Source organism: Pseudopipra pipra, chromosome 6 (genome assembly GCF_036250125.1).
Source record: "Pseudopipra pipra isolate bDixPip1 chromosome 6, bDixPip1.hap1, whole genome shotgun sequence".
NCBI classification, from domain to species: domain Eukaryota; kingdom Metazoa; phylum Chordata; class Aves; order Passeriformes; family Pipridae; genus Pseudopipra; species Pseudopipra pipra.
Genome location: NC_087554.1, coordinates 4,579,429 through 4,598,687, shown reverse-complemented (window position 1 = coordinate 4,598,687; position 19,259 = coordinate 4,579,429). Strand labels below are relative to the sequence as shown.

Genomic DNA, 19,259 nt, shown 5'->3' with positions numbered 1-19,259 from the left:
ATCAAAAAGATTATAGTATGTTGGAAGAGAAAGGACATAAGAGAATTTTAAAAGATTTACAATGGGAGCTTAAAAAAAAAAAATCAAAGCTTGTTGCACATATTTACCTCAGTTTCATATCCCTGGTGGACAAAGCAGTTTTGTTGCTTGTTAATTTGTATTTTATGCTTATCAACCTTTTTCGTCTTTATCCATAAAGAAAGCATTTTTCTGATAATTCAAATACAAATGGAATTAAGCATTAACAGAGAAGCACTGTTGGTGTCTTGTTATGTAGATTAGATCAAGTCCTGAGAGTAGATAAAGCAGATTCCCTCTTCTCCTTACATATGGATTAGCATTTAGAGTTTGCTACAAAGTTTAACCTGAATTTTCCTCAGATGTGATCCTGTGGGGGATACTGTGTCATTTTATTTGCTGTGTTTCCAAGAATAGTCTCATGGTTTGCATTGGTTTAATCAAAGAAATAATATGTCAGCTAAAAAAAGCAAAGCTTCAAATAGATGCATTGTTTTTCTTATAAAACTATCAGTTATCTTTGAGAGCTGGTTGAAAAAAAAATCAATTACTCTTTCTCCTTGTGCATGTTGAATTTTTTTCTTCTTTAGTTTCAACATTTATATTTCAACCTGGGGGGAAGCACCCCTTGAAATTTGTAAAGGACACCAGGTACCCAAAATCTTCAGCAGCCTAGTGGGTGGGATTTGGGAGCACAGAGACTCTCCAGGTCTGCAAATCTGTGCCAGTGCCAAAGTGCCCTGTAATGGGAGATTGCCAACCTGTCAAATGCAGAGACTAGTTTCATTGATCAGTTTGGGTTCATTTGAATTATTAATATGAGGTCCAGGGATCTCAGATCAGGAAAACTTGGACAAAGACGGGTCAAGATGTGACCATTATTTTTACACCGGGCAATATCGTGGATGAATAAATGTCTAGTTCAGCTTCAGCTTAAATATCTGAGTAGCTGAGCCAGACGAAGTCTTGACTTCAGGACCACTAATAGAGAGGGAAAAAAGGCAGAACTACCTGGCCTTCACACACTTAATTTCTTTTCTTAATCAAGAGGGAAGCAACAAACAAATGGTGACCCAGGAAGATGCACACACTGGAGAACTAGGGCAGGTGCCCAGCCCTTGGTTTAGCCAAACTGCAGTGAAAGTAAAGCCACATGCTGTGTCCTCACTATCCCTGAGCCCATCTGTGTGTGTGTGCAGCAAATATCCCTGCTTCCCATGACAGATGGTCTCCAGGCTTCTCTTACTCCAATTGCAGAAAAGTTATCTGACTTTTTTTTTTCCAGAGGAAATTTTATAAAAAGGAACTCTGCTGACCTTATCTGCATCTTGCTTCATTATTTCCCAAGCACATCTTAGGCTTTAACTTAAACTCCAACCTGTGCTCATGGCACAATTAAGGACATTCTTTAGGATTTTGTAGGTGAACGATGAAAGGTTTAATGATCTGCCCAAGTGACCCAGGCAGCACAGCACTTTTGTAGAACTGAATTATTTTCTTGACTTTTGAGATTTTGATTCTATTCATTATATAGATAAGAAACTCTTTATTACCAAATTTAGCTAGCCAAAATTTAGGTGAACAAAACAATAAAACTGATGAAAAGAGACAATTTCCTCACTGACTATCAATGTTTAATTATCTTCAGTAAACAGCTTGAGAAATAAAAACTTCTTAGGCAAGAAGGAAACAGAATGAGAGACATGTTTGTGACTACTGCACTAAAGTAGGGAAACAAAAACCAGAAAGAATGTTATTGTTTGAAAATACAGATTTGTAACAAACTCTTCAAGTTTTCACTACTTAAAAGTCATTTTATAACAGAGATTCAGGTACATTTCGGCATCACCAGAAGTTCTGGATTTATTTATATCACAGTGATTTCTTTCCAAAGTGTAGTTTCTATCTGTTTGGGTACGTCTCTAGTTCAGACACGGGTAATGCAAGCCCTCAAATGAGGCTGTTGGAGAACCAGAAATACTTTAAACAAATTTATTTCTAATTGACTAGATTTCATGTTGATTGTACCTCTGTAAGACCTGATTAAGTGAATTCATTACCATTTATAATTTTATGACAGCACACATTGGAGATTCCAGCCATGGAAATTATCCCAGTCTAATCAAGATACGCAAACTGAATATAAAAGCATTTAAAAAAAAATCTTGACTGAATCAGGATTTAAAATATTCTTAATAGAAAAAACATCATCACTTGAACTCCAGGCTTACTACTATCAGTTTCTGTCATGGAGAAAGCATTTAGTAAAAGTTCTTACTCCATGTTCTGTAGGTAACAAGCAGCTGCTGATACAGGATTTGACAGTCAGACTTTTGGGAAGGCCACCCATGTGGGAGCATGAAAAGCAGTGATGCCCAGTAATACTGTGCTTGAAAGGACTCCTAGTCTTCTACAGAATAGGGGGTTGGGGTGACCTTATAAGATGCACCTCTCAGTTTGCTTAACTTCTTCCTAGTTGCTGCCCAAATCTTTCTGTGTGTGTTGGTAAATCGGAACAATTCCCATGCAAAGCTCATTTCCCAACGCTGCTGTTGCTGCTGTCAGAGCTGTGTATCCCTGCACCTCATTAGAAGAGAGGAACAGCATCCAGGCAGCTCTGTTTACCCTGGGATGCAGCTGTGCAGGGAAGGAAATAATTAAGCCCATCATATGAACCAAATCCTTCAGGACATACCCATTAATGAGATTTACAAAACCCACACTCCGCTTTGCTGTTTGCAGGAACAAGGAAGGCAGAGACAGAGAGAGAAAAGCCCTTCTTTTCAGCATTAGCATAAAACTAGAAACATATTTTGTTCAATTCAAGCATTAGAAAGAGATTTGCCATTAGATTTTATGTCTGCCTAATGTTCTGCCACAGATTTTATTTAGTCTGCATCACAGATGTTTGGTTTGGTTTTTTTTTACATTTGCCATCACTAGCTGCCTCACTTCAAAAGTTTTCCCCAGTCCTTAATAAATCTAAACTGCTCTTCTCCACATGGTTCTTCAGTCATACATGGAGAGGGACTATTTCTGTATATCAGAGTTGAATTTTCTTACATGCTCCTTAAAAGGAGCTTATATAAAAGAGGGAGAGTGAATTCTTACACGGGCAGATAGCGACAGGACAAGGAATGGTTTTAAACTAAAAGAAGAGAAATTAAGGTTAGAAAGATATTGTTTAGTCAGGCGGTGAGGCCCTGGCACAGGTTGCCCAGAGAATCTGTGGCTGCCCCACCCCTGGCAGTGTTCAAGTCCAGGCTGGATGGGGCTTGGAGCAGCCTGGTCTAGGTGTCCCTGCCCATGGCAGGGAGTAGGAATTAGATGGTCTCCCAAGTCCCTTCCAACTCAAACCATTCCAGGATTCTATGCACAATATTTTGTATAGTGTAATAAAAGCTGTTAAATATATATTGGTAGGGGGGGCAAAACCCCACAACAAAACCACCTAACCTAAAGACTCAAAACCATGCAACGAAGACATACAATAATAATATTTTTAAGAAAACCACAGGCCTGGCATGAAAGTACCAGTTCAGTACCCACTCCCAGCATGTAAAGCACAGAGAAGTGTTCACAGCCTGTGACAAACCCCACTGTCACTGCTGGCTCTCACAACGTGCTCAGCCAGGAATGTCTGCAGTGACTGGGACAGCAGTGAATGTCAATGGGGAAGAGTGACATTCAAAAAAATTAAAAAACAAGACTGAAAAGGTAAGCAAAGGCCTTCCACAGTCACATCTATATTTTAAACATTGTTTCAGTGTTTGTAACTCATCAAAGGTAGTTATGAGTAACTGCTGCTCCTTATGCTTCAGACTTAATTGAAAAGTAGTTCAGCCACACACTGATGAGGCCTTTCTGTTTCCCACACTGAGTATATAATTTAAGAATTCATTACTTGAGATTTTTTTTTTCCTGTTCTAGAATTATTTTATATAATTCCTTTCACCACACTTTCTCACTTCTGTATGCATCCCTTATCAGGGATACATGATGGATTATTTTGGTCACACCATAGACTGAAGACCATCCTGACTCTTGAAAAGCTCCTCACCACAACTGCAAACTCACTTAAACGTTTCAGCCAACAAAAAAAATTATTCCCATCAACTCAACACAATGTCAAATACAATACTTAAAATCCAAATTTGCACACCTGTTTCTGTACCTTTGTCTTTTGACTGGTGTATTTATCTTTGATAGTGACCCTGCCACTGAAGCAAACAGTCAGTTATTAAATGCCCTGATAAACCAGAAACTTTTGTTGTACTGGCCTTTAAGGTACAAATATTTTATTAATATTTTTCCCCTTTTCCCATTTTCTCAGACTATACTGCTATTCCCAGATTATACTACTTCATGTCACTACACACTTTACAGCAATAAATCTCACACATTTTACATTGTTTCTCTATTTTCTCTTTGCTTCCCGTGCTCATCCAAAGCTGTTAAGACTCACTATCCAATCTTTGATCTGTGCCCATAATGTGCATTAACACAAAACACTGCAGCAGCCAGTGCAAGACAAGGCACCTTCAGCTTCTCTCATCACAGAGAAAATGAGTTTTTTAGTTTGCAGATCATAGAGAAGCATCAAGCTTTACCAAAGGAAACCTAATTTCAAATCAGTGTCCTTTTTGTTCTAGTTTTCTGATTTCTGAGTTTAATATTTCTCTTTATTTTGTAATGATTGAACTGGAAGCCAAGAAAATAATGTCACTTTAAGAAATTGTTTTGCATAAATAGCACTAAATTGTCCCCAGAGTACTACCAAAACTTTTTAAATTGTGTTCTGAAAGAACCACAGCAAAGCTAAGATAAAAAAAAAATATAATAAATACAAAGATTAGAAGCCTTTTTGAATAGAAAACACTGAAATTGCAGCAGATAAGGTAAAAAAGATAAAAAGGAATATGATTGTGGTGTAGCACAGTGTATCTACATTGACTCACTGGTCCATCAGTTCTCACCTAATTGTACAAGGTATTACAGTACAAAAACCCAACAATTCTTTATCCAGTTTTAATATCAGTTGCAAATTTGCAGTGACTCCATTAATAAATTGCCCCTAAATAAATTTTAAAAAAGAGTGTTTATCTTGTCTAATACAAGAAATATTATAAATTAGTCTACCTGCTAGTTCATATTTAAAGCACATTCTGGAGGAGGAGGAAGAGCAGGAGAGTTGTTACGAGTTTACGAGATGTGCCAGCCACCTTCACTCCAGGCCACAGTTAAGCTGCAAATTCCTCTGCTCTGAGATCATTCTCATGATCCAACCAACACCAGAAACCAGGAGGAGGAACATTTTCCTTGTTGGGGATCAAGCAGATTTTTCAGGCATTTTTGGCCATCTCTTCATTGAAACACCCCTTAGAATGCAGCACCACACATGGGTGAAGTTCCTGGGCTGTAGGTTTTTCAGGTTTGCCCACTTGACCAGAATAACTTCAACAATTTCGTTACAAAATTAGTTTGGCACACTTACCTGTCAATACAGGTGACAGCAAGATGATCATCAGAATCTAGCTCACCCTCATCTCAGATTCCTGTAGAAACACAGAAAGATGTAAAGATTTACACGTGGAGAAAGAAATGAAGCAACCTAATGGCCACCCTATTTAAAATCAATAATGCAGGCATGAAGATTTTGATGGGAGAGAGAAAGGAAGTTTAAAATATTGGAAATTTTCAACATATTCATCATGCTGTAACAAAAATACTATGGAGAGCCTTCCAAGGGCAGAGCCTGATGTGACTTCACTCACTCCAGAGTGCTTCTGGCAGCATGAAGTCAGTACTAAGACAAAAATAAGGTCTTTGGGTTATCAAGAAAGACATAATTTCAGGCCAGATCTGACAGAAGGTGAAAGACAATGCTCTGCTGTTTCCCACTGATATCTTCCTTGATTTAAGTCTTGGCAGAACACTGAGCATCCCAGAAATGTGTAGCTGGTGAACAACCCAAATTTGAGCAGTAAGATGCTTGGTTTTTCCCCAAGTCCAGTTGACATCCAGAGATTAGGGTCTGCTGTTTCCAGGCCTCCAAAGGGATTCCCCAAATCATCAGACATGCCAGTCCAGCTCCTGGATCAGCAGGCATAGTCTACATCCAAATAACTTCTATCCCTGAAGTGCATGACTTGATTCAAATTTTAATGTCGGTAGAAGCTCATGCTGAAAAAATTCCTCCCTGTTATATATTTCCTCCTTTTACAGATATAAATGGAAGGGAAAATCCAGAGATTTCCATTGCAAAAGCAAGTTTGACAAACCTTTTTTTACTTTTTGGGGTAGTCTGGTGTACAATACTCCACAACAAAATACAACTAGATCATGTTACATCTTTTACTTCTAAGCACAATAAGAGGTCTAAACAGGCACTCTCTTTTAGACACTTTAAGTAAAGCTAGACTTTGACGTATTTTACTAAAAATAAACATAGCTATTCAAAATGTTTGGAATAGGAAGAAAATACTTGCAAATCTGTCTCCAGCACCTGCATAATTCTGCACAACTGTCTTACAGAAGCAACAAAAAAAAAAGCTATTGAAGGACATTTCCCACACTGAACTACGGTATTTTTTACCAATGTCAGCTGCATTTGACATTAAACTTGGTAGGTTTTGCATTTTTGGAGTGGGAGATGTAAATGTGAACTCCACTATCATTAAGGTTACAAGACAGGGCGGTAAGAAAGTTCATCAGCTGTTTCTCACCAGGTAAAACTCAGAATCCATACAAGGAAAGAAGGCAGCAGATTAAAAGTAAAGCAAAATAAATCATACTAACAGGTTTCATAATCTTTGGGATGGGAAAAACTGCTTCCACTTCTGAATCATCTCTTTTACAGGCACTAGCTTTCAGTTTCTAAATGGATCCAGACAGAGGAGGAATTACTTGGGACTGGATATATCAATCACAGATGAAACTTGCCAAAATTGCTCTCAAATGCTGACACATCAGCTCAACACACTCCAAAACCAGGCTTTGTTGGCTTTAGGAAAGATTTATACCTTGGTCAGTTTAGGACAAATATTGCTGAGATTTACTAAAGGTATGACCAGAGCAACAGCAAATATTTTTGGATTTTGTTTGTAAACAACCAAATTAACAACAGCATCATAAATGTTAAGCATTCAGCTACTAAAAATTCCCCATAAATAAAAGCTACAGATAGGAATTCATTGCCAGGAATTTTTGCATGTCACTGTGGAAGAGAGGAGAATGCCATCAGTTTGTTCTCTGTGGAGGCCAAATTCTCCTATTTACAGAAATTACCCATTTTGCATTTTGGATGTTAACTTCTTTTTCACTGTGCTCTCTAGAGCCAATCCTAAGGATAAGAAAATCAACTTGAAAAACCTCTTCTTTGCCAAGACCAGGGAAAATTTCTCTTAATAAGGGTGTTTGTGTATTGGAAATTCATAGAAAATAAAAAAATGGTGCCAATCCTGGCTTCTTAATGGGGCTGGGTGAGGTTACACAGTGAAGACACCGTCGTTGGAAGAGTGAGCAACTGTCCTCCCTTCTGGCAGACAAAAACTCAATCCCCTCCCAGATTCTGTTTTTCCAGCTCCTCAAGCTCAGGATCAGTGGAGCAGAAGCTTCTCTTTATCTCAGAGCTTCTGATGCATCCCTAAATAAATGTCTGTGTTATCAAATCCCTGGTTACTTGCACATCCTACTGCAACAGGTTTCCCTTCCAGACGTGGCTTTCATGAATGGCTGGACAAGAGAACACAGCCCTGCTCAGGCTCATCCCTGAGGAGACACCAAACACAACAGGCAACATGTTTTTCCTTTTTCGGAGCTCCAGTGTGGGCCTCTCCTACACCAAATCTCCCATTTTTAACTCTTTGTGGGAATGTAACACCTTCAAAAGTTTCTGTTCCTATAGAAAATTTAGTGGAAGTTGAACGGTAAATTCAAGAGCCATTTTAAAGCAGGAGGAGATGGATAAGGAGGAGAGTCACATAAGTCACATTTTCTTTATCAAATTAATCTATAAAACCCCAATCTGTAAAACTATAAAACCCCAAACTGTAAAACTATAAAACCCCAAACTGTAAAACTATAAAACCCCAAACTGTAAGTCCAAGTGAAAGCAGAGGCAAGGGGTGCAGTTGGCTATCTCCACACCATTCAGTGCTGCACAGTGAGGAGATGTGACATTTTTGCAGTGTACACTGTAGCAATAGCAACTTGGTTCAGGGAGTAGCAGAGCTGCAGCCAGGCAGTATTTATAGTCCTCTCTCTCCTCAGCTCCTTATTCCTGCTCTTTTTCCCCCCGGTGAATTAAACAGGACACTGCCTCCCAAACCCAGCTGCTGCCACTGCTGGAGGAAAGCCCTTGCTGTGCCACTGTGCTGCAGAATGAACATTCCCAAAAGGACACAGGTCAAATCTTTTCCCAAAGTAAGAAATGTTCCAGTATTTGTACGAATTTGAACAAACGGAATTAAAATGTCGAGATTTTTGCATCCCTTTTTTTTTCATGGCAACACGTTTAAGGAGTTTTCTAAACAGGGATTTAACCTTGTTTCTGGGTGTTTCTCTATGCCACGTGCACATCTAGAAAAGTAAAAGTGACTAAATAAAACCAGCAAAGCTCAAGTAAATTCTACTACTGAGTAGACAAGTCATGCCTATACAAACATACATTTATTCCGACTCACACAAACATGAGTCAACAAAAACCATACAACCCTACTGGCAAACTCGAGTGAATATTTCTGCATAACTTCTTCACACTACTTCAACGCCAGAGCATTCCCAGTTTGTGTCTCCCACCTGACCAAGCAGCACAGATGCCTGCACAGCCACAGAGAAATCCCCATCTCTGTACATTCATGAGGATGGCACAGAAAATGGATATGCTGAAACACCCAAAAATGAAGCATTTGGGAGCATCCAATGACAGGATTAGCACGTTTTAATTAATACAACTCCAAACAACAAATGTCATTAATTTAACCTTAACTTTTCTGAACACAAACAACCCTTAATGCTACCACAGCACCCTGTTTTCTCTATTTTCATGTACACAAAGATGTCATCAACCATGAAGACCCTCTTATTAGCACATATGCCTCTGAAATCAAAGGTAATTTATATGTGATGTATACAAAACATGAATACCAACAGAGTTCACGGGATTAGAGAATAATTTACACAACCTAGTTCAGTAAAAAAACTGCTAAAGCAGGGCAGTTATGATGCACTGAAGTACCAACTGCTGCTTTAACAGTATACTCATATAATTTAAAGGCAGCTGAAGGCACTTTGCACTGTAAAGCTCCAGGCAGTCCATTAGTTTAGTAATACTCAGAGACTTCCAGATGTCTTTAATACTAACAGTCCCCAAACACACACATTGAATTCTGCACTTGTCCCCAAGTTAAACTAGAGCTGAAATGAGGTAACTACTAGGACCAAGCACATATGGACATGATGGATTCAAATCCTGCCTGGGAGAGACATAACAAGCAAACCTGATTTAATTCCAGACTAGCAAAGAACAAAGCAAGGAGCTGAAAAATGAATGTAGCAAGAGAAGAGCTATCTGAGATTTTGAGAGACTCCTATCAGCTAATCCTGCCATTATATAAAGCCAGAGCAAACAAAGTCTGGTCATGAGGTGGAAATGTGAACAGAATCAGGAAAACAGTTCAAGGAAGTGGAAAAATAGTTATTTTATACATCAGGAGACGCTATATTTGGGCATATATTTAAAATTCAGAATAGAAAGAAGTCCACATGAATCCTTTCAGAATAAATACCAAATCTACAGCTGCTCAAACACTTACTGGAATGAATTCACATATTTGTGACTCTCTTAATTTTTGGCTATGCTCAACTACTGTTATCTTTTTTTCTTCAGCAGCCTAAACATAATGGCTTAAATGCCTGTATATTGTGTGGTAGCAAAGAATGGTCTTCAAAAATGCCAGATGCTTTGTAGCTTCAGATTATTCACTGCTTATGGCAGCAAATTTATGCCAGCAGCAAAAAAAAAAAAAAAAAAAAAACCCAAGAACAAAACAACAACCAAAAAACCAAACAAAATTTAATTCCTATTCAAATCCAGACAATATAAATGTGTACTCTTAATTTCATATACATTAAAGACAGAGAATCTCCATAGTCCCACACTTCGGCTCTTTGAAGACACTTAACAGACAGAAAAAAAAAGCAGCATCAAGAGTCTGTCCACCAGAATATACTAAAATGAGACAAATTAGCACTAAAACAGGGATGTTCCACAAAAATGCAAAGCAGAGGTACAGGAGGGATCTCTCAGCCACTGTTTCCCACTCAGGCACAAAATGGCTTCTTCCAATTCCCTAGATTTGGAGGAGGAGGGAAGACAAGGTGCAAAGTTTATGAAGATTATGACCTTTTCCTTCCTGTGACAGCAGGAGTCAGGATTCTACGTATTTGCTATAGCAGTTTGATCAGCCTGAATAAATGTGGAGTACAGCAACTCACAAGTAAACTCATAAGCTTTACTATCTCAAAATAAGCTGAATGTAACTATCTGATCCAAATTACACAGAATTCTGGTCTGTCATACAAGAATATCCCACTTTTAAGCAGAAAACAAATAGTCTAGGGCTTTAAATGGGACAAGCACCATAACAGTTAGAAATCCTTCGAAATGCTGCTGGGCAGTCCTGCTGCAGAAACAGTCTTGCAGAACTCTTAATCCAACATGTCACTGTGCTGCTTTATGCCAGAGATTTCCCAAGTACAGGAGCCACAGCAGGAACCCTCATGGCAAGAGTTTTCTTGATTTCCCTTCTCCTCTCATAAAGTGGGACGGCCCCAAATTCAGATCATACCACTCTTGTCTTCTCTAACAAATTACTTAGGGTGGTATAACCTTCCTTAAAAAGGTCCCTGTAGGGCAAACACTGAATAGTCAGGATCAGAAGGGCTTGCAAAGTATTTAAATAGCACTTGGACTGAGAATCACCTGAAGCAAAGCGTGGTTCAATTTGTATGATGAGGATTCTTGAGGCCCTGGAACATGTCATCAACTAAGGAGAATTCAAATAGGAAGAGACCACATGAGGCAATTTGTACACCTGGCAGTTCATTAGAGGATGGTTCTTCGCTACTAAAGCAACTGCAACTCTGGCTAAACATTAAATTCAAGTTCAAGAATAAAATGTTCACAGCCAACAATCATTTTCATTCCCCCAAAAGTATCTGGATGTCTTGCTAATAGTTTATGTGCAACCTATTCAATGTCTGTGTTCAGCATTTCTAAAATTAAACATTTCCACTCCAAAACAGTTTGTGAAGACCCATATTAGAAAAGCCTATATATAAAGAATTATTTCATTCTAAATAGGTCTAACATCAGATATTCCATTTTGGTTGCCTGATCGTAGTAGGTTTAAAAAATGATCACATATGAAAAGAAAAATACCTCCTTCCTATGCTTATCTAAACATAAAATGGCAATATAATTAAAGTAATAAGTACTGCTGCAAATTATCAGCAATCAGTGATGAAAGAAAAATGTGCCATCCTCAGTTCATGGCTCATAATTATTTCATTTCCCAAATAGTGCAAAAATCCATGACACGTACTAAATAATAAAAGCTTTTCCAAGAGCCAGGAGGTACTCACCCTGGATGTAATTTTTCATGTAACTCATCAGATCTGTCCAACTCAATGAATTCAACCCTAAATTTTGCTCTGCAAATTTTCTAGTCTTTTGTTCTGTGAGTGGTGGTGAACTTTGTGATTCAAAGGAAGATTTACACCCATTTTCTACCTATCCCATAGCTGGATTTTGAGCCTTAGATCACAAAGGAAAACCTATTGATTGTATTTAGCAAACAAAGGCTTGGGTTTTTAGAATTCAGCACTTTCAAAGGGTTGTAAATGTTACCAGTTGTTGACCAAAGAGAAAAGAATATTTCCAAGAAGTGGATGAATGCACAGATTCCAGTTACCTAGAAGGAAGAAAGAGTCTGAATCCCCTCCAGGAGCAGAGTGCCGTGTTTGCTCTGTTAAGCAGCCCAGACAGCTCTGTTTTATTTACATGTCCCATCTCAACAATCACTGCTGCGTTGTGGAAACACTTGTCACTTGTGACAGCAGGAGGGAGATCATTGCCCCCACTTATAAATCACAACTCAGGGCAGCTGCAGCCTCTGTTTCTTTATCATCCTCTTAAAGACAGGAATTTCCATGAAAGATGGGAATCTATTAACTTTGCTAGCTGAGCTACACTAAGTGAAGAAAGATGAAAGATGGAATAATGAAAGGGAGAGAAACCAGGCTGACCTGTGCAGGTCCTGCCCACAACTGAATTATTCCACTGCCAGGTCCTGCCTGCAGCTCCACTGGAGCGAACACACAGCTCAATCCATTCCCAATCTGTACCACATGTAGGTTGGTCTAAGTGGACAGGATTGTTAGTATGGGGGGGGGGGGGTTGGGTTAAAAATTCTCTTAATAAAAACATTTGCCGTTATCAAAGGGAATAAATCAGTTTATATCACACTAGCAGTATTTAAAGGACATAGAAATGTACGATAAAGTGTAATATATGTCAAATACTTTTCAAATAATTATACCAACCTGTCGTGGAAGATTAAACTGTTCTTAGTAAAAATACCATGACAATCATCTCAATAATAAAGAAAACATAGGTGCTAATTTAAAATTTCATTAAGGTTTAGCAAGTAAGTCACCATGAACACAACAAGCCACAAAGGTTAAGAGCTGTAGACATGTGATCTCAAGAAACTCATCAGGCCTAATTAATCTGACAGTGCACAGCAGTCTCTTCATGGAGAAAATTACAAGGAAAATAAGCAACAGAAAGTGAAAAACACAAAAAAATATGTGTGCTGCCTCTCAAAATACAGGTTGTTCAGCTTCTCCCACATCACCAGGGGTACATTTTCTTTGTTCCATTGAGACAGTACAGGGAAGGATGCCCTTTAAAGGTGCAGGGTGTGAGGCTTTCCTTGTAGCAGATTTCAGGAAGACTCCAATAAAATCTGGGACATAGATTCCTAATCCAGCCCTGGATTTACTTGTGATGAGCTGGAAGGGAACCAGTGAGGAAATAAAACCACAAGGAAACATGAGCCTCATAACACGAGCACAGTTTACAGAAACTTAAAGTAGACACAGCAAGTACCAAAACATTCCCATGAATTTTTGAGCTAAATGGGATTATCTCCATATACATTGGACAACATTTAATAAGATTAGGCTCATATTACAACTGATTTATGTGCTTTAACGCAGCAGATATGTAGAGTGGGAGCAGATTTGAGGCATCTGTACTGACATTGCATAGTCTTTTAAATGGATAGTTCAGACAGGATTCTCTTCTTTCCCTTATAGCAACAACCAAGGTTCAGTGAAACTGGAAGCACAACAAATGGAAGAATATAAAAGCTTCCACAACTTAGAAATTCATAAGCCTTTTCTGCACATTTAAGCACATGCAAGCAATGCATTAAGATCACAATCCGAGCTTAAAAAAATCAGGTATAAATTTTGAGTCACGTTAACTACCCACCACCCCCAGGGAAGTCACTGCTCCCAGGCAAACACATCTCTGATAAAGGGATGGGAGAAAAGAGAATAAAATTGACAGATGTACACAAATCCTACTGGAGTTCTCAAGCCAGGCAAATAAAACCCCATGCCAATCAACCGAATTATGCAACACTTATTTACCTTTGCTGAAAATACACGGAAATTTTCATTACAGAAGAATTACAGCAGGAAAAGAAGCCCCTAAGAAGGCAACTCCTGACATTTTATGGAAAGGACACTTGACTTGAGCTGTCTCCAGCTGAGCATCCATGAGCCACAGCAGTGTCATGTTGACTGCCCCTCACAAAACACATCATCTCTGAGAGTGTCACCTGTGTTTGCATGACATGTCCAGTCCTAAGACATGAGATCTGGACTGGTGTGCCAGTGATGCAGTGGTTTTACTCTCTGCAATAAGGCTGTTTGTTGTACTGACTCTGGGTTCTGTCAGGCTGCTTTGTCCCCATCCATCTCCCTGCTGTGTAGCTGTACCTCCAAGTGGATTGCAATCGTTTTCTCAAAAAAAGCCTAGTTTGGCTTTTTCCTACTTATATGTATACCAGAATGTGGTGGTTTGGGCTAGGCCTTCCTTGGTGACCAGTTTGTAACCAAGGAAGGGTCCAGATTTACCCAGTATTCCCTACGATTTTTACGTAAGCCAGATTATAAGAAGAAAGGAGGAGAGGCCTTCGTCCTCTTTCCTTCCGGCGGCTTGAAGGTGCAGGTTCCCTGCTGTTGATCTGCCGTGTTGGGGAGCGAGGCCTGGTTGGGCCTTGTCGGCCTTGGGAGACAGAGGTTGCCGGCGATCGTTCCGGAGCGACTCTCGGTTGTCCCAGGAGAGTAGTGAGCTATTTCTTTGATAACTCTTTTAGTTGTTAGATATCGTGTCACTAATCGGGATACATATATATATATATATATATATATATATATATATATAATTTTAGTTTTGTTCCTTTTTTCCTTCCCCTTCCCTTTCCCCTTTGAAATTGTATATTTTAATTATATATATAAGTATAAATATATTTATATATATCACTTTGGTTGTCTCTCTCTCTCGTTTCGGGTTTTCTTAGTTTTTTTCTCCTTCTTCTCCCTGAGGTTTGGGGGGGGGGGGGGGGGACTTCTGGTGGTAAGGTTTGGAGACTTGGCAGGGAGCCAGCTTCAAACCATATCACACACATAATGACTTGGCCCATTTATTATCCAAATACTGAATTTAAGGTTGATGACTTGGGTTCTGTGGAGAAGTGAAAAGCGCTCTCCCTTCCCTGAATCACCATAAAGGTATTTAGCACATTAGTGGAACTTCATTTATTAATATCAACAAAGCATCCGAGCCAAGGATATAAATTCCTTGCTCACATAACATATTGCAGGAAACAGTGTTACACCAGGCATCAATTTATTTGTTTGGATTTTCCAGTAAAGATCTATTGAATAGAATATCAACTATTCTTTCCACAGGGGATTTATTCAGCACTTATCCTTACTCACAGCGTCAATGTAATTTAAGGTCTTCAATTTTTTCGAACTTGGCTCTGTGTAGAATATACAAAGTGTAAATACAATTAAATTTTTCTCCAGCTTTCAAATATGGGTCACTCTGCCCTTTGTCCTGAGTTTCTTCTAGTCACAGTTTGTTCCCTTCCCTGGTTTTCTCAGCCAATAAACACGTTAGTCAGCCTTGTCCTAAACATATGACCTAGTTTTGTTATCCACAAAGCAGTTTGCTTAACACCATAAATACTATGAAATAATACAATACTAAGAAAATTTATCCCCCAAAATTGAGGTATTGAAAAAGCCATACACACTTATAAAAAGACACTCAGCTGCTAAGAGTGTCCAGCCCTAGACCAGCCCTACAAATATGTAGATTGCTGTGTGGAGAACTGGCATTCCATGCTGAAAAAATAAATGTTAATATGCCCCAAAGACTGTTAAGTGAATTCAAATATTCATACAGTTGCAGCTTCTGTTTGAGTGACTGTTACCTTGAAAAACAGTATTTTTATTCATATGCAGCCTCAGTCAGAAACACTTCCCTTCCTCATCCTGAAAAGACAAGGTGTGTGTCTGTCAAGAATTAAGCAAAGCTAATGCTACACAATGTCACCCTGACCTGAGATACAATTCCAAGGTGCACCACGGGGGTAGGGGGTGGGGAAGGGAAAGGGAAAAAAAAAAAAAGTAGTAGAACTGCAAAGAGCACATTGGTGAGTGTGAAATATAAACCACTCATTTGCTGAAAGATGTATCTGGCTTCCACTAAGCAGTTCTTTAACCTCCAGGTGACAGTGTGCTCTTTCTGGTTATGTGAAATAAATAAATAAAAGCAGGAAGGTACAAAATAGCTGTAAAAGCCACTATTGGCATTAATGCACAGAGTACTACAACCATTGTGAGCTTGGGGATTCCCAAAAGCTACCTCCTCCAGGGAAAGAACCACGAGTTGTCTGCAGAGCTGCATCAAATACCAAAACTTACATCACTCTCTGAGTGTTTCCAGCTTAACTTTCAACAGGGCCTAGGAGAAATCCAAAGGGAGGAAAGAAGCTGGCACCAGGGAACAGCAGGATTGGCAAAACCAATCCTAAACACACAGCAATTGAAGTTGAGCTAATTAATGCCATTCAAGAAAGACAGTATTTTGCAAATGTCAGTTTTACACAAGAATATTAGGAAAGAAATAAAGAACAAAATCAAAGATATTAAATCATGTCACAAATATGTGAAATGCAGGTCCTGGCCCTACTTTTACCCTGTCTTGAAAGGGTCCAATTTGGCCATACCTGGCACTGCAAATCTTGTCTGTGTGTCTCCATCTCCCACCTCCACCCTCCTCGACAGCCGTGTGGTGTGAGGGGATGTCACACAGCATCTCAGCTCCAACAAGTCATATGATTATACTTTCTTATTGCTGTTATGAACACTGTAACATCACAAATCCCAGAAAAACTGGAAGACCCTTCAGAGGACAGATCAGATGAGTATCTTCTGTGCCTCATTAATATTGACAATAGCAAGTAACCCAAAATATGTATCATCACTAAGGGCAAACAGAATCAGTTGGTAATAACCTGTTAGCAACTTAATTAGCAAATTGGATATTTCTGCTCATTATCTATCATTCAATTTGCAAACAATATTTTGAATAGATTAAAACACAACATTATCAGTCCAAGTCCCAGGTGAAATGCAATGTTTTCTATTAAGGGGTACACTAAGGTTTACTTTTGGAGTTGCTAGAAGCTCTGAAAACCTGCTAACCATCCAGGCATGGCTTCATAGAGGGCAAAAAAAAATCAATTTCTCTTCTCTCCAAATAAAACTCAATTCCTTAGTGCCTTCCAACAACCATCATGCTTTGTTGGCAGCTTTGATTAGGTTTTCTTACCACCCTGAGCAACGAACTGCAAGGCTGAGGTCGACACACTCCCCAGTACAACAGTATAAAGGTGTAGTGATCTTGGTTTAACCCAGTCCTACTCAGAGAGCACTAGTGGAAATCTTTTTGCATTTTTCCAAGAAGACTCTAACCCTCTTCAGAAGTTTCATCTTGGTAGTCACACTCAACAAAGCCCATACAGTACAAAAATGTACTTTATCTGTTTTAAAACAATTTACCAATTTCAACTAAAAAATTCAATTTTTAGCTCTCGTGTTGCAGAACTCAATGAACAACAGTTCCCAACTTAATCCCCCACCTTCATGGTTTTGAAAACCTCCATTCTTTTGCACTCAGCCTTCTCCTCTCCAAACTGAAGTCACGGCTCCTTTATTCTCCCTTTGTATCTCATCCAACTCCACTACATCCTTCATGAGATGCAGAGATATACACTGGTTAAGAATTAAGTCACACTAATTTTTTACACAGGAGAAAAACTATGCCCTCGGTTCTCTTCCCAGGACATACTTGTTCATGCCTAACACAATGTAGATCTCTGAAAATTTTTTAAAGCATCCTTTGAAATTAAACTTGTATATCCTGAAACAGCAGATATTGATATGCAATCCATGCCCCCCAGGGCAGAGCTGACACACAGGCACCCAAAACCGTGCAAAAGCAAATCATGTACCAACCTGAGTTCACCAAGGAACTGTTCTGCACACAGGCTACACGACTGAGCTTTAAACAAACCCCCTGAAACTCCAACCCCCAGAGGCCACAGTGGGGCATATTGTGAAAGTCTTTCCTCAAGCATCACATACTCATCCAATATAGATTTTCAAAAAAACAGAACAACTTTCACTCACATTGACTGCTCTTTATAAACTGCTTTACACAATGCTACTGACAACCCTGTGTGGCCTTTTGCTGCAGAGGGACCACACAGTGCTATCAGAATGTTGTCATTCCATGGTTCTGATGTGACTTCCAAACTTTTGTCTATACTTCTCTCAAACCTCAAATAAATTATTTTCCTTGTCATCTCAAACCTATATAACCTGACACCCTATTACAACACTCATCACCTCTGTTCAACCCTACACTTACAACACTCTTGAACTGTTGATTATTAAGGGACAGGATTGTGACAATCCCTACAACCAGTGTCCTAGAGCTCACACCACCTTTTCTCCTTGCACAGTTTAAGTCAGAATAAGCCCAAAAAGACTGAAGGATGATAAATGTTTGACTTGCAGCTTCATTTCTCTTTGAGTCCTTCTGCCAGGGAACCAGTCCTATTCTTTCCACCCACACCCAGCCCCGAGTGACAACTGCCCTGTCCTTTCCCGTGCCAGCCTTGCCTGGCCTGAAGGATTTTACAACCTCTGCTTTTCATTGCCTGTTTAATTTGTGCTGAGAAAGGGAGAAAACTTTCACCAAAGGCTCTGCTCCATTACACTTCCCTTATCCTATGGCCACCAGTGACATTTACAACAGCAATCTCTGGAATGCAAACCAAGAAATAGGAAATGAAACACAGAGCAGGTAAAGTCAGAGGTTTTTTTTGGTTTTTCCCTTTGCAGCTTCCTTTCTGCAGAGGGACCTGGATAGGCTGGAGAGTTGGGCTGGTTCCAACGGGATGAGGTTCAACAAGGCCAAGTGCCGGGTCCTGCACTTTGGCCACAACAACCCCCTGCAGCACCACAGGCTGGGGACAGAGTGGCTGGAGAGCAGCCAGGCAGAAAGGGACCTGGGAGTGCTGATTGACAGGAAGCTGAACATGAGCCAGCAGTGTGCCCAGGTGGCCAAGAAGGCCAATGGAATCCTGGCCTGGATCAGGAACAGTGTGGCAGCAGGACCAGGGAGGTGATTCTTCCCCTGTACTCAGCGCTGGTGAGGCCACACCTTGAGTGCTGTGTCCAGTTCTGGGCCCCTCAGTTCAGGAAAGATGTTGAGGTGCTGGAGCAGGTCCAGAGAAGAGCAACGAGGCTGGGGAAGGGACCTGAGCACAAGTCCTATGAGGAGAGGCTGAGGGAGCTGGGGTTGTTTAGCCTTGAGAAGAGAAGGCTCAGGGGAGACCTCCTCACTCTCTACAACTACCTGAGAGGAGGTTGTAGCCAGGTGGGGGTTGGTCTCTTCTCCCAGGCAATCAGCAGTAGGACAAGAGGGCATGGCCTTAAGCTGTGCCAGGGGAGGGTTAGGTTAGATATTAGAAAGAAATTCTTTACAGAGAGGGTAATCAGGCATTGGAATGGGCTGCCCAGGG

General features: G+C 39.8%; 1 protein-coding gene across 2 annotated transcripts in view; it reads right to left on the bottom strand.

The window, feature by feature from the left end:
* The window catches only part of SHANK2 (SH3 and multiple ankyrin repeat domains 2), a 335,607-nt gene that overhangs the window by 304,673 nt on the left and 11,675 nt on the right, over nt 1-19,259 (bottom strand). For both annotated transcript variants that reach the window (XM_064657129.1, XM_064657130.1), the window contains exon 3: nt 5,513-5,573. The gene's annotated coding sequence lies outside the window, so the exon portion shown is untranslated. The remainder of the gene's footprint in view (nt 1-5,512; nt 5,574-19,259) is intronic.